At 39.9% G+C, this 12,231-nt stretch overlaps 1 protein-coding gene across 6 annotated transcripts in view; it reads right to left on the bottom strand.

Moving 5' to 3' along the window:
* LOC105465339 (catenin alpha 2) overlaps window positions 1–12,231 on the bottom strand; it is a 1,482,339-nt gene that overhangs the window by 805,599 nt on the left and 664,509 nt on the right. The gene's annotated exons all lie outside the window — the stretch shown is intronic.

Genomic DNA, 12,231 nt, shown 5'->3' with positions numbered 1-12,231 from the left:
AATGATACCAGGCAACTTACCATGCAACTCACTGAAGTTACTGACAGTTGAGGTACAAAGTTAATTGTTCCACACAGAATTGAAAGTTAAGACCTTGGCCTCATTAACACTGTACTCTTAATTGAGCTAATCAGACAAGAACACCTCATAGAGGCACCCAAGATCCAATCTTCTAATCCTCTTAGTAACCTGTTTGCCAATATAGAGAACAATTAGAAGGGAACTGAACCAATTAAACAAATGTTTACTAAACACACACTTGTGTCAAATTATGTACTAGGCTCTGGGATTACAAAGTTGACGAAGAACATCCAGGCACAAGGAGTTCACAGTCTCACGAGTAAACAGGTATGTCGACACATAATCAGAATACAGTAATTAAGTGCCACAAGAGACAAGATTAAGAATGCAGGCAATGGAGAGAGGAGAAATATTTGCTCATTTAGTGGGAGACTGGGGGGAAGTTGTCCATTTTAATGGGGCAAAAAGAAAGAGGTGTTCACCAGGAAAACAAAGGTGGGGAGGGGATCTCAGGCAGCATGAACGCTTTGTGGGCTCTGAAGCCTGGAGCCCCGTGCTGAGTACAGAGACCTGCAGTTCTCTGGAAGGCCCCACCAGGAAGGGGGCTGGAGAAAGGCAGTAATGCCTGGAACACCATGTAAGAGGTTTGGACTGTACCTTCAGCAGGGTGGGAAGTTACAGTAATAGATTTTTATTTTTAGAAGATTATTTTAGTCATATGACATAAAATAAACTGGAGGGGAAGAAGACCAGGACAGAGAAATCAGTTAACAGGGTAAATGCAGTTTTAGTCTGAGAGAGCAGTAGTGAGATCTGGACCAAGGAGATGGGAGAGGAAGGGAGTACAAAATGCATCTGTGTGACGCAACCAACCAATCTAAGGGCTGATTAGATGTGAAGACCAGACAAAAATTCAAGCTGATGATGAGGGCTGACACAGTACCAGAGTCAGGTATATATTTGCACCAAGGGACCCTGGAGTGGGAAACAAAGAGGTAATTAACAATAATTGAGACTGATAACCAATCAGTGTGTGAATATCCACTTTGGGGAGTGAAAACTGCGAGAAAGCACAAATGGAGCTTCATATAGCAGAGTCTACACAGGGGTATAAAAGCTTCAATAAACTTGAAGAACAAACAGTTAATATGACAGATTTTTTTAACTCAAGATCAAACAATTTATTCAATTTTTATAGTAATGATTATACTCACTAAGCAAAATCTACCTCATTTAAATAAAGCCAATGATAACATGGAAAGTCTGTGCATCTTGTAATTAATCCTAAGTTATAAGAAAAAATAAAAATCACCTCTTACCATTTTATAGGCCAATCAGAATATAAAGTAATTCTCTCAGCTAGTGTGATAGTTATTTAAAAACTCACAGTGATACTTTTTATACTTGGGAATGTGGGCGTATAAGGAAATAAATTGCACTGTTGGATTTTTTAAAGAGGCTACCATCTACAATAAGCATTTTATATTGCTAACCAGCTTAAGTCTTTTCCTAGGCACAAACAAATAGTTCGATATATAACAACAACATGGGAGAAACTTAAAAGTTCATTACTCTAGTGGCACAGTGATGAATTTTCAAGATGTATGGTCCTAGAGTTCAATCCAAGTGTCCCATCCTTGCCACAGGGTTACACACATCTCCTCCTCTTGCCCCTCCTCCTCATAAATAAAAAGAGTCATTGGCAAATACCTGTGTGGTGGGGGGAAGAAAGCCACCTTTCCCCCACTTTATACAGTGGAGGTAGAAAGAATATTATACATCAAGGTAAATTCAACAAACTATTGAGAAACGCACCACAAGTAGAGCTAGACAAATTTGTGTAAGATACTAATAGATAAGTCAGTTACTGTTGAAATAGATCCACTTATTCAAGGGAAAGGGAGATTTATTCTGCACATGAACCCAGGTAGCTACATGGTTGATCCCAGTTCCTGCAGGTTAAATCGGTATGAGTCCTAGCATGGCTAAGAGTAGGTCACTCAGGTAGGGCTATTGGCAGAACAGACAGCCCCAGGAGGAGAGGCCAGTCACACCCCATCCCTGCAGGTGGAGCTTGTGCATTACTTGAAGAACCATGCCTAATCCAATATATTTTCAAGTTGAGATTGAACATTCGGAATGAACCAACATCATTCCAGAAGACAGGTCTTGCCAGAACGAGGGGCTCTGGAGGGCCCGGAAGGACTCCTTCCATCTGTCTTAGCAGCACCATCGGGCATCTGGCAGAAGCACTGGCACTTCATGCAGATGCCAACCATCTGGTCAGCAATACTGCTTCAAAGCTGATGGGTGACACGTGTCAGTGCAGAGCTCCTAGGTGGAGCTAATCAACCTGAGGCCCACAGCAGGCACCCCAAGAGTGGCTCAGCAGATGTCCATGAGAGGGAGACAGGGAAGAGACAGACAGAGAGAGAGAGAGAGAAAGAGAGAAAGAGAGAGAGAAAGAGAGAGAGAGACCCACGTTTGAAAACACCATCTGCCTTTCTGGATGGAAAACTCATACTAAATTCTGAGATTATTCTAAGATAAATAGAAGATTATTTCATTCAATGTAAATTAAACTAAAAGCTCATTTTAAGCAGATACAAATGATTTCACGTTGTTAAGGATTCCAAAGGAAAGGCAACCTCAAATCAGCTATAATTTTAATACGTCTTATGTTCCTGCAGCTTTAAGATTACTGAAGCAAACTGATAGGCAAGTTTATCAGGATAAAATTAGCTTACTTTCCCAGGAATGTAGAGAAAAGTGCTTTTTCTATAAGATTGAAATATTTCGCTAAGAAATAGCATGCATGTGTAAGAGGGAAGTGAAGAGAGGGTACAAGAGATCTGCCTGCTCCTTTTATATACATTCTTGTTCAATCCCATGTACTTGATTATAGATCTAACTCAGAGCAGCATTTCTACAGTAAAGCCTTTGATGTCCTCAAGCCACTACTACCTGCTGAAGAGAAGAAAAATTAACATTACCAAATAAGGGACCCAGGGAAAATAACAATTTTAACATGTATGTAGTGCTTCTATATAAAGGCTTATTATGTAAGTATTGTTCTAAAAGCTTTACATGTATTAACTCGAGGATGAAAAAGGATAAACAAAGTCACATTGACCTGGGTTCAGATCTCAACTCCACCCCAACTATTACCAAATATGTGAGCTAGTGCTTATTCAACCTTTGTGTTTCAGTCTGGTCAACTGTGAAATGACAGGGAAAATAATGATAGCTGCCTCACAGACTGCCATGAGAGTTAAAATTAGAGATGATGCATTCAAACACCCAACATAGGGCCTTACCCATAAAGGGTAATCATTATTCATTAATACCACTACTATCACAACCACTTCAAGCCTCCAAAATGCGGTAAGAAGAGTTGGTGAACTCCTGGTTACAGGTTTAAAAGTGTATGTTTTGGTTGGTTTCGCTTCTTGTGTTTCTTCCTTAGAAGCAAGACAATATATGCTCAATAAAAGTACTTATTGCTTGAAGATAAAATATATACAAAGAAATGGTGCTTGGCTTTTAAATCAGTGCTATTCTGGTTCCTAGGCTACCCTGAAGGCATTCGGATGAATACATAATTGTGCATCAGGTTGAGGTAAGATCAATTCAAATGTGGAATGATGCAGGCCAGTAATAACAAATACAAGAAAAAGATGGCATGGGCCGGGCATGGTGACTCACGCCTGTAATCCCAGCACTTTGGAAGGCCAAGGTGGGTGGATGACCTGAGGCTGGGAGTTCAAGACCAGCCTGACCAACATGGAGAAACTCCATCTCTACTAAAAATACAAAATTAGCCGGGGGTAGTGGTGCATGCCTGTAATCCCAGCTACTCAGGAGGCTGAGGCAGGATAATCGCTTGAACCTGGGAGGCGGAGGTTGCAGTGAGCCGAGATCATGCCACTGCACTCCAGCCTGGGCAACAAGAGCAAAACTCCGTCTCACAAAAAAAAAAAAAGAAGGAGAAAAGAAAAGTATGGCATGTGGAAGATAGAGCCTTAGGAATAAAAAAGTCAGGTAGGAATCAGGTCATGAACCAAAATGGCACAAATATCCTGTGCCTCATTCCTTGAAGGAGAGGCCTGCATGTAAGGTCAGCACTCTAAATGCTTGGCAATTGAACTGCTGAAAAACTGTGAGAAGTAAGGAAAAAGGTGTGGTGAAAAGCAAGATTCAGAGAGTGCTAGGTGAAGAAGATGAAAACCTCAGAATTGTTGATGATTTTAGAGGCTGAAGAGGATTTGACTCATCTTTTTTATCCAGCCTGGTCAACACAGTGAGATCCTATCTCCACAAAAAATTTAAACAATCAAATTGCCAGAGAAGTCCCTGCTACTCTAGAGGCTGAGGCAGGAGGATGGCTTAAGCACAGGAGTTTGAGGCTGCAGTGAGCTATCATTGCACCACTGCACTCCAGTTTGTGTGACTGAGTGAGACCTGTCTCAAAAAAACAAAACAAGGTGCAGTGGCTCACGCCTGTAATCCCAGCACTTTGGGAGGCCAAGGTGGGTGGATCACTTGAGGTCAGGAGTTCGAGACTAGTCTGGCCAACATGGTAAAAGCGTGTCTCTACTGAAAACACAAAAAATTAGCCGGGCGTGGTGGCAGGTGCCTATAGTCCCAGCTACTAGGGAGGCTGAGGCAGAAGAATTGCTTGAATCTAGGAAGTAGAGGTTGCAGTGAGCTGAGATTTCACCATTGCACTCAGCCTGGGCAACAAGGGTGAAACTCTGGCTGGGCACAGTGGCTCACACCTGTAATCCCAACACTTTGGGCAGCTGAGGTGGGTGGATCATGAGGTCAAGAGATCGAGACCAGCCTGACCAATATGGTGAAACCCTGTCTCTACTAAAAATACAAAAATTAGCTGGGCGTGGAGGTGTGCACCTGTAGTCCCAGCTACTTGGGAAGCTGAGGCAGGAGAATCGCTTGAACCCAGGAGACAGAGGTTGCAGTGAGCCGAGATCGTGCCACTGCACTCCAGCCTGGTGACGGAGCAAGACTGTGTCTCAAAAAAGTTAAACTCCATCTCAAAACAAAACAAACAAAAAAACTTTTCTTTTCACTCTTTCAGCAATGGCAAGCACTGGACTTACTCCCTGGAATCAAATGATGAAAACTGAAACTAGTGTGAGAATGAAAATGAAGAAAAAGGCAAACCACAGAGCAAATGTAATGAAACAGCCAGAATAAGAGCAGATTAAGACATGAAAAGCCATGTAGGGAAAAGAATTTCAATGTATTTCCTATACCTTGCATGATAATTTACATTGTCAACATTTTTGCTATAAAATAAATATGTGGTCCTTAAGAGAACTAATAAAATACAATTAAAAGAAGCCAAAAGAGCATTCACATCTTAATAACCAAGGACAATATCTGACAAGCTAACTTCTAGAAAGTTCTGTATGCATCTATTTTTAACCAGCAGTTTTCACATATAATAGCTACAACTGCATATCTTTTGTCTAAATGCATAATTCTCCTTTATCTAATAACATAAATTACCCAGCATATACGGATAGTTCATTTTTTTTTTAATATTTCTCCCTGTATTACAGAATTCTTAGAAAAGATGAGAGAAGTCCTGTTGTGGTGGCTGTAATCCCAGCACTTTGAGAGGCCGAGGCGGGCAGATCATTTGAGGTCAGGAGTTCAACACCAGTCTGGTCAACACGGTGAAACCCCATCTCTACTAAAAAAACAAAAATTAGCCAGTCGTGGTGGTGGGCACCTGTAATCCCAGCTACTCGGGAGGCTGAGACAGGAGAATCGCTTGAGTCTGGGAGGCATCAGTTGCAGTGAGCAGAGATCACACCACTGCACTCCAGCCTGGGTGACAGAGTGAGACTCTGTCTCAAAAAAAAAAAAAAAAAAAAAAAAAAAAAAAAAAAGATGAGGAAAAGGGCAAACATTTCAAACCTCTTAACCACAGTTTGTTCGCTTTTCACGATAACCAACACCTGCCTAACGACCTTTTTCACATGTATTTTCCATGAAGTACAGATCTTAAAAGATTCTGAAAAATGGATCCTGTAGAGCAATGCAGAAACTAAAGCATGTTTTTAGAGAGGGAAGCAACATTAGTGAGGGAACCTGATCACAGGTTCCCAAAGCCTTAGCCAGTTCTGTAACTCAAACTGTGTATCCAGATTGAGCTGACACACTTACAGAGACTGTGAAGGAAAATACATAACCAAATCTTAAAATGGTAATTCAGTCAACAGTGTCCAACTTCAGAACATTTTATCGTTTTGATTATTTTGTGTAGTCTGTAAGGCAATGTAATACTTGAAAACGACTTACAGGTCTGGTTTGCTAATTTTCAAAGCAAGGTGGGAAAATATTTATCTTCATTTGAGACAAAACAAACTTAAATGTTAAATGAATGGCCAAGGTGGACAACACCACAGAAGTTACAAGGTCACCACAGAAGATCTTCGTGCATTACATCATGACTCTTGGCTCCTTTTCTTGGAAGAAATAAGTGAGTGGTGCTTTGATAACAATCATGCAGAGTTGGGCAACGTGTTGAAAAGATGAGGTAAGCAGGTATTGATGTGGCTGACGGCCTCTGCGCTAACTACATTTGCAAACATAGGAATGTCTTCTTCTGGGATGGTTCCAGCAGCAAGGGGGTAGTGCTGCAGGGTGGCCCAAGATTCCTTCCACTTGAGGATCTTATTAGACTCTATCTATCTGGACTTAATATTTTAGCATGTAACTCCTTCATCTATAGTAAGAACAGCTGTCTTTTTAAGAGCTCACAATGTGCCAAGTTCTGTTCAGAGAGCTTAACCTGTATCAGCTCTTACTGCTGAACAGAATCTGATGAAGGAAGTGTTCTCATTGTCACCCTTTCTATCTGAAGAAATTGAACACAGAAAAGGAAGATTATTAAGATTATTTGCCCAAGGTCAAACAGATGGTAAGTGCTGAAGTAGGCATTCAAAATCTGTCTGGTTCTGCAGTCTATCCTCTTAAAAACAGTGCTTTAGAAATAGCTTTATTTTAACATCCTGTTTACTGTGTGAAAATTATTTGTTTACATATGTCTGTCTGCACCTGGACTAGGAGGTGAAGACTAGTAAATTGTGTTATTCAGTTTACAGAGTATAGGAAGGCAGGAAGCAAGGAAGGGAGAAAGGAAGGAAGGAAGGATGGGAGGGAGGGAGAGAGGGAGGGAGAGTGGGAAGGAGAAAGGGAGGGAGAAACAGAGGGAGAGAGAAACAGAGGGAGAGAGGGAGGGAGGGAGGAAGGAAGAAAGGGAGAGAGGGAGGCGGGGAGGAAGGAGAAAGGGAGGGAGAGAGGGAGGGAGGGAGGAAGGAGAAAGGGAGGGAGGGAGAAACAGAGGGAGAGAGATACAGAGGGAGCGAGGGAGGGATGAAGGAAGAAAGGAAGGGAGAGAGGGAAGGATGGAGGAAGGGAGGGTAGGAGGCAGGAAGGGAAGGAACAAGGACCTAAACAAAGACAATTCTCCAATTATTCCCAGCGCCCCCAACCCGCCCCACTTCTTATTGTCACACGTTAGGGATGATTTGTGACTGCCTGTGCAGGTTTGCATTTGAGTTTTCCCTCCTTCCTTGGCCTGTAAGCTTGGTCAGTGTAGAAATCATAATTGTAGCACATTAATTTCTTTAATCATAATACCTTACATCAATTGACAAGGTATATTCCCTCAAGGAATGCTATCGGGAGGAGGAAAGGAAGGCCTGCCTGGCACTTTACATTTTGAACCATGTTGAATTCATACTGAAGCAGGGAGAAAAGGCCAATGAAATCCCAGATGCTATACACTGTACAATAAAATAATTGAAATATTTTCTTTTTTTTTTTTTTTTTTTTTCATGTTTGAACTTTTTAGTTGGATTTGTAAGTTCAGGAAATAGCAAGGAAACCAAAACATTTGCTAAAGGAAAGTGCTTGCGAAAGGAGTAATTCCTTTGCTTCTCCTCTGTTTTGCCCACATAGGCCTTTGCTAGCAAGAAGGAAAAAGTCTTAACACTTTTTTGGAAACTACCAAGAATGTGAGAGAGCTATGCATGCATTTCACCCCAGGGTGGCTGTGACTCAAATCTGTGATTGGGGAAAAGGTCAACAATCAACAATCAGAATCTTTCTCTAAGGCTCAGGGATGATGAAGTCCTGTCTTTTCTCAAGCAGAATCTGCATTAATATAAGCTACCTCCTGTGGACACTTGAAGCACTAAGCGGTTACAGCAATGCTTGGTACTATTCAGGGCCTGTTATCAAAAAACAAGATAATATTTGGCCTAAATAAGCAGTGTTCAGAAGAAAGCCTTATCTGCTTATTCAAAAAAATATCCTATCATGCAAGCCATACCAAAACTATGTAAATATTATAAAATGAGAAGGCTGCCTATCACTTTGTCATTCTACCAAGGGTAGTGGGCTCCATGGTCTCTTTATCATTCTTTAGTTTTTCCAAAAACTCAAGAAAACAATAAATTAGGTCCAAAATGATAGCAGTCTGATGGGGCCACTACCTCTGAAGTATTGTTGAGACTGGAGAATTTCAGGTCTGCATGGAACCCCCTCAGGCATCATTCAGCACCTCTTTCTCATCTTACACATAAAGACACAGAAGCCCAAGTGCCCAGCTCAGGTGGTTGGTGGGGGTCAGCATCCCTGTCTCCTGGCATCCCAGTCAGGGACTTTGGTCTCAGTCCCATTGTTGCTGAGAGGCCAGCAAAGCCCAATGTGACACCAGCAAATCAAATTTTCCTCACCTAACAAAATCCCACTATAGACACATGGCTCTGTTACAGCCCTAATTCAGTGGCAAGAGCAGCTCCAAAGACAAATGCATGTTCTCCTTTGATCAGTGTTCTTTCGCAAGGTAGATAATTGAGTCTTTTCCAGTGTAATGTTTGCCCTATCGAGATATGTCCAGTATGCAAAAGTACTAGAAATGTCAGTAACTAATGATTAAGTGTATTGAATGTTATGAGCTATTAAACATCGTTAGACACAGTAATGCACCACCTTGCAGAAGGCACAGATCATTAACCGTATGGATTTTAATTATTTCAGCTGTAGCCTTTTCCTGGGTTGGGAGGAGAGGGTGTAGGGTAATTTTACATTGCTGTAGCCAGAAAGATTATGAAGCCGCAATATGGCATACTTCAAAAATGAGACCCTTACAAAGACCTGTTAAATGTAGCAATAGCCACATTCCATAAAAAGGTGATTATTGTTTTGGCCTTGAATGCAAGAGAAGACCATAAATTAGGAAATGTTAAACAGTGATGATCTAAGCTTAAGAGAAAAATGGCATATAGAGGACCAATATTGAACTCAATTTTGTTCAATATTTTTACACATAAAGAGAAAATAAATTGATGGAATGTAAATTTCATTGTGCAATACATATGTTTCTGAAATAAGGACACTATATCAAATATATACTAAAGAAAACCTATTGTAAGTTATCTTGTAAAGCATATAAGCAGCCAATAAATTAATTTTTCTATAACCCCCAAATTTCAATATGTAAGTCAAGTCTCTCTATAAAAAGCATGCTGCTGACTAATTTATATTCTTAAGTCAATAAATGTTTCTATTGATCAGTACCTGTATTCTCCTATAACCATGACACAAATCAAAACATACTGAAATGTCAGTACCCTGCTACAGTACTTGGTAGTTGAAGTGTGACTTCAAAAACCTTCTAATGCTATCAGGAAAACATGAATCAATGCCACAACTTCCATCTAGATTGGACAAGCAGAGATAGCATGAGCATCAAACATGCTAGCATCTAATTCTGAATCAAAGAGATGGCAGCATTCAGGTTCAACATCTCGGCAAGCATATGTAGAGGACATCTTGATTTCCTCATGCTCCTTAAGATACTGTAAAAGGAAACGCAGAGTATAGAGGATGGATTTAATGTCCGAATTCCAGAATTTAACAATACCTTGGAGGACATCATGCAGATGAAATTTTAACATGCGAAACAGGTGTGACCTCTAGGACAAAAAACACTTTGTCTTTCTAGGAAACCATTCCAATTTGTGCTAGCTTTTTTTTTCTTTTTTCTTTTTTTTTGAGATGGAGTCTCACTCTGTCACCCTGGCTGGAGTGCAGTGGCATGATCTCGGCTCACTGCAACCTCCGCCTCCCGGGTTCAAGCAATTCTCCTGCCTCACCCTCCTGAGTAGCTGGGATTACAGGCACACATGACCACACACAGCTAATTTTTGTACTTTTAGTAGAGAGAGGGTTTCACCATGTTGGTCAGGCTGGTCTCGAACTCCTGACCTCATGATCCGCCCGCCTCGGCCTCCCAAAGTGCTGGGATTACAGGCGTGAGCCACCGCACCCCGCCTGTGATAGCTTTAATTGTTAACTTTTTAAATTCTATTTGGTCTTTGATATGCTCTTCTGAACCACACGTAAAAATATAATTTTCTCTTCTATAGGGTAGATCTTGAGAACTTTGTTTAAATGTCCTTTAAGAAGGGAAATGTCAATATGAATGCTCATTAGCCATTGCCTGAGAACTAATGCTGAGGTTGCATTATGAAAAAGAACAACTGACATTAAAAAAGGAACAAACAACTCTCTCCAGGTTTCCAAATGTTAAATATCTACTAAACATTCAAGTCAAGATGATTTGTTTGTTCCTACACTACTTTTTAAGCCTATTAACATGTACGTATAAAAAGATATTTCTAATCTACTTTGGAAGAAATAGATCTGGTTTCTAACTTGTTATAAAAACAATTAAAACAGTCATAAGTTACTCTGAGCTATTTCAATATCTAAATTACTACATATATTTGAAAGACATTAACTGTGAGCTCATTGGTGGAACTCAACGTCTGAATTTCAGAAAATAACTATCAAAACATTTAATGGCTTTCTCAAGCTCAAATAATCAACTAAGGGCAGAGTCCAGACCGGAAGCTGGGTCTCTCAACTCTGATATTTGTATTTGCTGCAGTTCCATATACTTTGGGGAAAATATTCTGTTTCCGATACAGTTTCACAAATTCACAACTTACTCTCCCCAAGTTAGTCCATATAACTGAAGCCTTTGTATATCAGTTTGGATGTCCTGATACTCCTCTTATGTGTATGTATTTGTAAGTTATTGTGGCATCTCCAAATCTTCATTAGTAAAACTGAATAATACTTGAATAATACTTGCATCACTGATTTCATATCAACTAAAATATAAATGGAGAGAAAAGCAAATGAGAAGTATAAAAAAGGCACATTTTATAGTTTGCATCTTATAGACTATAGCTAAATAAACTAGGCTTGAAATTGCTACACAGTAAAATAACAAGTCAACCTAGCTTTTTCTAAAGTAGTCTTTGGCTAAACAAAGCACAGGAACAATTCTCATAATGAGAAAAGTTGATTAAAGATAGAAAATTCTACCACATATTTCAAAACTAGAAAAAATGTTCCAAGTAATTGGTATGAACATGGTAAATGATGCTATAAAATTACAGCTCAATTAACTTATATTTTAAAATGCAACGTGGGGAAAACTGATTTTCTTCATTGGTTTTTGGGTGAAAAAACTAGAATGATCAGGTTTTAGGATTTAAATGGCATAGCCTTTAATTTCCGACCTACCACTGATTTTCCATTCTTCATAGAGAAATGGCAGTTTGTTAAATGTGATTATAGCCACAAGGCCTCTTTACTAAACTGTGGGAGGCACCCACATCACCACCATTCTGTTTCCTATATTAAGAGGATTTAAAGAAGACATAACGTTTAAATGAACATCAGTGTATAAACCATAATAAAACACAGCTAACAAAAATATATTTGTGCAGCAAGCAGATCTGACAATGGGTAAGGAACGAAATTGATTTAAGGTAACTAAAAACCCTAAATCCAAAAAGACAAACTGCCAAAATGTGCTATCAAAGCTTTCTTCACTCCTGTGATCAATAGCTTGTCACTAGGGTCATGATGAATCTCAGATGGCTTCTCTCCTTCCAACTCAAAAGTACATTTTAAAATAAGTAAAATAAAGTTAAAACAAGTATCAACCTTGAAAGGGAAAAAAAAAATGTTCCAAATGCCTGATATGCAGCCTTAAGGGTGAGGGACATTTGGGAGATTTGGATAGCAGTGACATCTTGTCCTTACTCTCTTAGTTTGCACCATGGATGATATGATCACATCTATAAATGTGTG

Source organism: Macaca nemestrina, chromosome 13, assembly GCF_043159975.1.
Source record: "Macaca nemestrina isolate mMacNem1 chromosome 13, mMacNem.hap1, whole genome shotgun sequence".
NCBI lineage: Eukaryota > Metazoa > Chordata > Mammalia > Primates > Cercopithecidae > Macaca > Macaca nemestrina.
This window is presented reverse-complemented; position numbering and strand designations above follow the sequence as displayed.